We start from the raw sequence: 9,266 nt of genomic DNA on the forward strand, positions 1-9,266 counted from the left end.
GATAATCTTTTGCCTTATTAGCTTACAACACTCTGCATTTTTTTCTTTCCCTATTTCACATTCCAGGAAAAATGACAATTAGTGAACTCTGAGATATGCCACTTCCTTTTTCCTTCCTCACCAATTTCCCAGAAACTAACATGTTCAAATGTGTCTATCACATCCACATCTTATCTGCAGTGTCCAGAGCAGAGGAAAAAGAAATCCTTTGATACTGTCCCAGAAAATAGAAATAGGCCACCAGTATAGGTAAAATAGGGATAAATCAGCAAATGGTCAAAACAATCCCTCTCCCTCCTTGCTTTCTTATATATATAATTCTCTTTTTTACTTACATTTTCTGCCCCAAACTGTTTACCTAAGAAAGTTCTTCCAGAGATGTACGTCTGTTCAACGGAACCCACATCTACCATTCTGGGAAGCTTTGTGCTAGACTCCAGAAGTGAGAATTGGAGGAAGGAGAGCATGTCTAACTCATATTTTTTCCCGCTGCATGTAGCAAAATACTTACCACATAATCTGTACTCAGAAATGTCAAATAAAGAAAATATAATGTGAGCATGCTATACTTTACTTCTGGATTGTGCATACATTTGAGATCTCACTGCCAAACTATAACAAATGATACCAAATATATTATGATTTCTCATTTCTCCCCTCAGAGTTGACTATCATGTTTTATCATTAAAGTTTTGATCACTTGGGAGACAACAAACTCCAGAGAAACACAAGCTGAATTATGCATGGTCTTTTGGTTAAAAAGACTGACTCTGGAGCCAGGCTGTCTGGATTCAAATTCCTCCTCCACCACTTACCAGCTGCTGACATTAGGCAACTTAATTAATGATTCCATGTCTCAGTTAATCAACCTGTTATAACACTACCTACACTTCATCAGGTTGTGGAAGTATTAAATGAGCTAATATTTTAAACCTCTTAAAATAGTGTCTGGCACACGATAAGGATTATATAAATGTTTGTTTTGAAAAAGTTGTCTTCTAGGATACTACCGTCAGTTGGTCAACTAAGAATAATTTACTATTATAGGAAAAAAATGGTGGTCTATATCTCTGAAAATATTCCCTGCTAGATATAATATTTTAATTAATAAAGCCTATCAAGACCTCAGAATAAAACTGATTGCATAATGATGATGTAAGTCATAAAAAATAAACTTTCCTTTTGCAACTTCCTCTCACGGTTCATATGTCCCAAAAAATTTTAGAGTAATATTCTCTCCCCAAATCTGGAAATCTTTAAAGCACATTGTTTCTCCTTGACAGATGGAGGAGGCTTTGGCCTCTGGCAATACAGAGGACAAGTATCCTGAAAAATCCTTCCAACAAAACACCAACGTGAGATGGCTTGCAATACAGAATAAAAACTCTTTAATAAATAGCTAAAAATACGAAAAGTAAGAAGTCCTCAGGGGCCACAGAATGAGGAAGAAGCAGGAGTCTGTGTGATAAATAGGTACTCAAATGACTCCTGCCTACAGGCACGCGCTGGCTCCTGGAAACTAGAGTCTTCCAGCTTAAGGCTACATTGGATGGATCAGACGGAAAACTCGCCACAACACAGCAACACTTACTATAAAGCTAGAATAAGTGTGACTGTTTAGTCATGCTTCAGGTATAGACAACCAGATCAATGGAACAGAAAAGAGTGGCCAGAAATAATACACACATATATGAATATGTGATACATGACAGAGGAATTATTACAAATGAAGGGAAAAGGGGAGTTGTTATAGATTATAAATAGATGATCTAGGGTAATTGAGTATTTTCATCTTTTTTTTTTAAGACTTTATTTTAGAGAAAGCAAGCACATGAGCTGCGGGGCAGGTGAGGGGGAGAGAGAGAGAGAGAACCTCAAGTAGACTCCCCATTGAGCACGGAGCCCGATGTGGGGCTTGATCTCATGACCCTGAGATCATGAACCAAGCTGAAATCACGATCAGACATTTAACCAACTGAGCCACGCAGGAGCCCCAGGTAACTTCATTTTTAAAAAAGCCCTGCCTCCTGCCACAGAATAATGTCCCTTCAAAGTAAATTAAAGACCTATGAGAAGAGCAAACCATAAAGCTTTCGTAAGAGAATATAGGAAAATACCTTCAAGATTTCAGGGGAGGGAAAGAAGATATTTGATATGTAAAAATTACTAACCATAAGGAAAAAATGATAAATTTAACTACATTAAAATTAACTGTTCATCAGAAGACACCTTAGAGAAGGAAATGAGCAACAAAGTGGAAAACGACATTTGTGACACATATAATAGACAAAGAACTGATACAGAGAAGATATAAAGAACTGTTACCTTTGCACCCCTCCCAGGTTGCCAAAATAGTTGAAGCCAAACAATACCAAGTGTTGGTGAGGATGGAAAGCAAAGAAAATTGTCATGCACCACTGATAGGAGTACAAATGGTAAAGTCATTTTGGAAAACAATTTGTTATTGGCTAGAAAAGTGATGATGTATATACTATAGATGAAGGAAAAGAGGAATCTTTTTTTAAAGATTTATTTATTTGTTAGACAGAGGGGGAGAGAGCACAAGTGGGAAGGGCAGAGGAAGAGGGACAGAGAGAATCTCACGCAGATTCCCTGCTGAGGGAGAAGCCCAGCGCCATTCTTGATCTCTCAACTCTGAGGTCACGACCCTGAGATCATGATGTGAGACTAAACCAAGAATCAGTTGCTCAAACTACTGTGCCACCAAGGCACCCCGGGGAAGTAGAATCTTAAAAAAACTTTTACCTCCTCAGAATGGCATTGAAAGTATAGATTGCTCTAGGCAGTATAGACATTTTAACAATGTTTATTCTTCCGATCCAAGAGCATGGAATGGTCTTCCATCTTTTTGTGTCTTCTTCAGTTTCTTTCATGAGTGTTCTGTAGTTCCTCAAGTACAGATCCTTTACCCCTTTGGTTAGGTTTATTCCCAGGTATCTTATGGTTCTTGGTGCTATAGTAAATGGAATCGATTCTCTAATTTCCCTTTCTGTATTTTCATTGTTAGTGTATAAGAAAGCCACTAATTTCTGTACATTGACTTTGTATCCTGCCACGTTGCTGAATTGCTGTATGAGTTCTAGTAGTTTGGGGGTGGAGTCTTTTGGGTTTTTCATACAAAGAATCTTATCATCTGCGAATAGAGAGAGTTTGACTTCTTCATTGCCAATTTGGGTACTTTTTATTTCTCTTTGTTGTCTGATTGCTGTTGCTAGGACTTCTAATACTATGTTGAACAAGAGTGGTGAAAGTGGGCATCCTCGTCTTGTTCCTGATCTCAACGGGAAGGCTGCAAGCTTTTTCCCATTGAGGATGATATTTTCTGTGGGTCTTTCATAGATAGATTTGATGAGGTTCAGGAATGTTCACTCTATCCCTATACTTTGAAGCATTTTAATCAGGAATGGATGCTGGATTTTGTCAAATGCTTTTTCTGCATCAATTGAGAGGACCACGTGGTTCTTCTCTCTTCTATCAGAAGAATAAACATTGTTAAAATGTCTGTACTGCTTAGAGAAATCTATACTTTCAATGCCATTCCAATCAAAATTCTACCGGTATTCTTCAAAGAGCTGGAGCAAATAAATAATCCAAAAATTTGTATGGAATCAGAAGAGACCCCGAATCGCAAAGGAAATGTTGAAAAACAATAATAAAACTGGGGGCATCACGTTACCTGATTTCAAGCTTTATTACAAAGCTGTGATCACCAAGACAGCATGGTACTGGCACAAAAACAGACACATAGACCAGTGGAACAGAGTAGAGAGCCCAGATATGGACCCTCAACTCTATGGTCAATTAATCTTCGACAAAACAGGAAAAAATATACAGTGGAAAAAAGACAGTCTCTTCAATAAATGGTGCTGGGAAAACTGGACAGCTATATGTAGAAGAATGAAACCCGACCATTCTCTTACACTGTACACAAAGATAAACTCAAAATGGATAAAAGACCTCAACGTGAGACAGGAATCCATTAGATTCCTAGAGGAGAACATAGGCAGTAATCTCTTCGATATCAGCCATAGCAACTTCTTTCAAGATATGTCTCCAAAGGCAAAGGAAACAAAAGTGAAAATAAACTTTTGGAACTTCATCAAAATCAAAAGCTTCTGCACAGCAAAGGAAACAGTCAAGAAAACAAAGAGGCATCCCACGGAATGGGAGAAAATATTTGCAAATGACAGTACAGACAAAAGGATGATATCCAGGATCTATAAAGAACTCCCAAATTCAACACACACAAAACAGATAATCATATTAAAAAATGGGCAAAAGATATGAACAGACACTTCTCCAATGAAGACATACAAATGGCTATCAGACACATGAAAAAATGTTCATCATCACTAGCCCTCCGGGAGATTCAAATTAAAACGACATTGAGATATCACCTTATACCAGTTAGAATGGCCAAAATTAACAAAACAGGAAACAACATGTGTTGGAGAGGATGTGGAGAAAGGGGAACCCTCTTACACTGTTGGTGGGAATGCAAGTTGGTTCAGCCTCTTTGGAGAACAGTGTGGACATTCCTCAAGAAATTAAAAATAGAACTTCCCTATGACCCTGCAATTGCACTCCTGGGTATTTACCCCAAAGATATAGATGTTGTGAAAAGAAGGGCCATCTGTACTCCAATGTTTATAGCAGCAATGGCCACAGTCGCCAAACTGTGGAAAGAACCAAGATGCCCTTCAATAAACGAATGGATAAGGAAGATGTGGTCCATATACACTATGGAGTATTATGTCTCCATCAGAAAGGACGAATACCCAACTTTTGTAGCAACATAGACAGGACCAGAAGAGATTATGCTGAGCGAAATAAGTCAAGCAGAGAGAGTCAATTATCATATGGTTTCACTTATTTGTGGAGCATGACAAATATCATGGAGGACAAGGAGTGTTAGAGAGGAGAAGGGAGTTGGAGTAAATTGGAAGGGGAGGTGAATCATGAGAGACTATGGACTCTGAAAAACAATCTGAGGGTTTTGAAGGGGCGGGGAGTAGGAGGTTGGGGTACCAGGTGGTGGGTATTTTAGAGGGCATGGATTGCATGGAGCACTGGGTGTGGTGAAAAGAATAATGAATACTGTTTTTCTGAAAATAAATAAATCAATTTAATTAAAAAAAAAACTTTTACCTCCTCAAAAGAAGGTACAAAAGTAGGAAAAAATCATATATAAGGACAAAATATAAACTGTAAAATAAGGTGGAGGAACTAAACCCAAACATGACATAAACCGCATTAAGTATAAAATTCAAATTTAAATATTTAAATTTACCAATAAAGAAATATTATCCTATTGGATTTATAAAAAGTATTCAGCTACATACTACTTACAAGAACATCTATATGATACAAAGATAATACAAAGATACAAAGTTTATATTAATAAAAATATATAGCAGATAAAAACCACACAAAAATAAGTGTGAAGGCCAAAAGAATGATCAAGATTCACTATAACAATAAAATTTTTCATTTAAAACATTTCCAAATATGTATCCTCCTAAGGACACAGTTTCTTAGGGCAGACAAGCCAGCTAGTCACCAAACATGGGACTGAAGTTAGGCTATATCTCTTATCCTCCCCTTAAGCAAGACTATTTACCTAGATCTCACCAGTGGAATATGAGTGTTCAGTTTCCATATCAAAGGGATGGTCCTATACATACACAATCATTTATTTAGTAATTCACATTTATTCAATGATGATTTTGATTGTTTAGAGATACTGAGCTATTAAGACAAAGTCCCAGGACACCTGGGTGGCTCAGTCACTTAAGCGTCTGTCTGCCTTCAGCTCAGGTCACAATCCCAGGACCCTGGAATCGAACCCCACATCAGGCTTCCTACTCACGGGGAGCCTGCTTCTCTCTCTTCTTTTCCCACTGCTCGTGTTCTCTCTCAAACAAATACATAAAATCTTTAAAAAAAGAAAAAATGGACAAAGTCCCAACTCTCAAAGAGTTTCAAGATTCTGAGGACACAAGTATAGAAAGAAGCTATAATGTATTGGAAATATGTACAAAATACTAAAGAGAAAGGAGTGCTGAGTTTACTGGGGAAGTCAATCATGGCTTCCCATCACAGAGGGACTGACACAAGCTGACTAAGGAAGGCAAGTACCATGGCTAGTCTGAAGAAAAGCAAGGAATTCAACATGACCAGAGCACATGACTGTGTGGGGAAATGATCCAATCTAGGGCAGTGGCAAACAGTATGGAAAGGAAAGACTGTTCAGCAATATTGAAGAAGTACATAAAAATGGATGACTTACTGAGCAGTAGGGAGAAGGTGACAGGCGGGATCTCTCACAAGCAGACTGCAGTGGCATTACCTGAAAAGGAGATCAGAAAAGTGGTTTATGAAGCAGTTGGGTTTGAATCGGACAAGAATGTTTCAACTGAGGATCATTTATATATATTTGGCAGCCAGGACAATGGGCTTACATAAATTTCCTGGAGATTGTTAAAAGTAAAAAAATACAGCATGAAGGATAGTCTAGTTTTTCCCCAGATGCTTAGTGACCTGGTGTTAAATACCAGGAGAATTTGAGGGTTAGGGTCAGGTGACCAAAATTCCAATTATTTGTAAAATTTCTCCTCAATAAACTAGTCAGCAGTCTGAAGAGGTAAAGCATTTCTAAATCTTTGCTACCAGAGTCTCTGGGACATGTTAATCTTTTCTCATAGAACAATCTGGACCAGGAAAAAAAGAAAATGCATTTTCTGTTTTAATTTTTACTTAAGACCCAGTGTAGCAGAAGTGTCTACTCTATGCAGAATATTGAACTGTGCTTGGGCTCCATCCTTTGTGGAACCTTCCAAATCAAGCCTGGGAGATGTCCCGGCTAAGTTCCTCCTCACTTCAGCCCCTCTTGTGGCCCATGTTCTTCTCCTCAGAGGAAAGTGCCAGAACCATTTTGCATGGAAAGAAAAAAAAGAACTAACCTATCAGGGAGCTCAAACAGCTCTGTCACCTGAGCAAGCTTGAGATATAAAATCTAAATCTGAGGCAGGCCTCAGTTTATCTTTTAATGGTTCTTGTGTCAGAAGAAGGAACTGAAGGAGGCCCTCTGACAGCTTCCAGGAGCAATGAGCCCCCAAATGAAGGTACGTGGTGAACTTCCTGAGCTCCCTGCTTTCTCACTGTCTCGGAGGTGGTGGGCAAGTCCCTTTCAGAGTCCAGCTGCAGCTTTTGAGTTATGAGCTTTCAGACTTGATTTGACCATTTCTTTTTTCGGACTGGGTCCAGAAATTGGCCTGAGTCACACTAGGTCTGGCTTCCACCTGGACTAGGCCCAGGGTCCAACTGGGAAACTGTACTGAGTCTGAGGTGGGACCAGGTCTCACTTAAGCTGGCAGTGTAAGGCCTCAGGTGAATTTAAAAAAAAAAAAAATTAAGGCTGAATAAACAGGTTATTCTTATCATAGATAATCTTGAATTGCAATGACCACCATGGAGAACTTTTAACCTAGATAAGCTTATCCATTTATGAGGAGTCCTAGAGAAAAGGGAGTCTCAGCCAAGCACTCTCCATAAAGGGTAGAGGGAAAATTACACTCCCCTCCCCAGCTTCTGTTGACCAGCATGAGATCTACTGGAGGACCCCACTTGCTCCAGAGCCTACAGACAGGATCCTGGGAAAACCGGCAAAAGCCAGAAAGAGGTGAGAATTCTTACCCTATTTAGCTCTCCCAGATCTCTGTCTGTAGAGCCTGGTTGAGAGGGGAAAGTAAAATTTTGCATTTTTCCTTTTGCATTTTGTAATTCACAGTGCCAGGCCAAGAAACATTTGTAAGAATTCTGCCTTTGAACTGTGACTTGTAAATTTGCTTTTGGCTACCCATTGGTTGCTGATCCTTACTCTCCCAGGGCCTGCTATTGCCTTCTTATTTGTCTCATGTTGTGTGCGAAGACCTTGGCTTGGCAACCCTCAGGCTGGGGCCCCAAAACATAAATAGAAAGGCAGGTTGCACCCCATTTGGCTGGACAGAAATGTGGGCTGTACTCCATTTGCTCCTGGTATCCCACCACCATTGCCTGCTCTCAGGGCAATTGTCTCAGTCTGTCCTTCTTTGGTTATCTCTGGGAGTGGCTCTGGTTCTTCCAAGGGGAGTATCTTTTGCACCCTCTTTGGGGATGCCTCTTGAGTCCAGGGGGTTTTGTTCCATTGCTGCCAGGAGTATTTACTATTGTTAGTGGAAGCCTGACCAAGACACTTGAAAAAATTTTTCTGTTTTTGTTTTTTAGGTGAAGTAACTCTATGGTCAGAAGTTGGCCGGGGCACCTGGGTGGCTCAGTGGGTTAAGCTGCTGCCTTCAGCTCAGGTCATGATCCCAGAGTTCATCCCAGAGTTCTGGGATCGAGTCCCACATCGGGAGCCTTCTTCCTCCTATCTCTCTCTGCCTGCCTCTCTGCCTACATGTAACCTCTCTCTGTCAAATAAATAATAAATAAAATCTTTAAAAAAAAAAAAAAAGAAGTTGGCCAAATTGGAAGCTGATATTCAGAGCCTAATGGGAATTTATTTTAGACCTTTTCCCCTAAACTAAAATGAAACTGCATACCCAGCGGGAAACATTCTAAAACCTTGTGGAAGGATTTATCAAAACATTCCAAGACACACAACTCTAAATCTAGAACATAGGATCTTTCACTTCTCCATTAATATAAAGAAGCAAACTGAAGATAATATAGTTGGATGGGTGCTGGGTCAGCCTCTGGAGATCCTTCCGGTGGCAATCCAGTTCTTCGAGGAACTAAAAACAACTGTACTTGTCTTAACAAATCTAGTCTTTATAGGAACAGAAATGTGACTCCAGAAACAACTCAAAGCCCACCTGTCCTATTCACCAATCTCAACTCCCCACCAACAGTTCATTTCAAAAGGCCCAAAGATACTGTAAAAACTCTATACTTAGGGAACAAAAATCATCTTGGTGGAACTTGCTTCTTTCTCTGTGCTTTTTGAGATGGAAGTACTCTACTGATTTTCCTAGAAAGCAAGGTAATTCTTATCAGAAGGAGAAAAAAAGAAAAAAGAAAAAGTAAGGTTGTTTTAACAATGAGGGCTGTAAATAGTCTTAAAAATCTCTTACACAGATACTAGTAAAAATCTTTAGCCATCTGTCATCTGAGGGAGTAAACATAACTTATTCCATCTGCCAGAAACACAATTTAAATCCAACTGTTCTTTAAAAAAAAAAAAAAAAGAGTATTGCATTATTGAA

Source organism: Mustela nivalis (genome assembly GCF_964662115.1).
Source record: "Mustela nivalis genome assembly, chromosome: 4".
NCBI lineage: Eukaryota > Metazoa > Chordata > Mammalia > Carnivora > Mustelidae > Mustela > Mustela nivalis.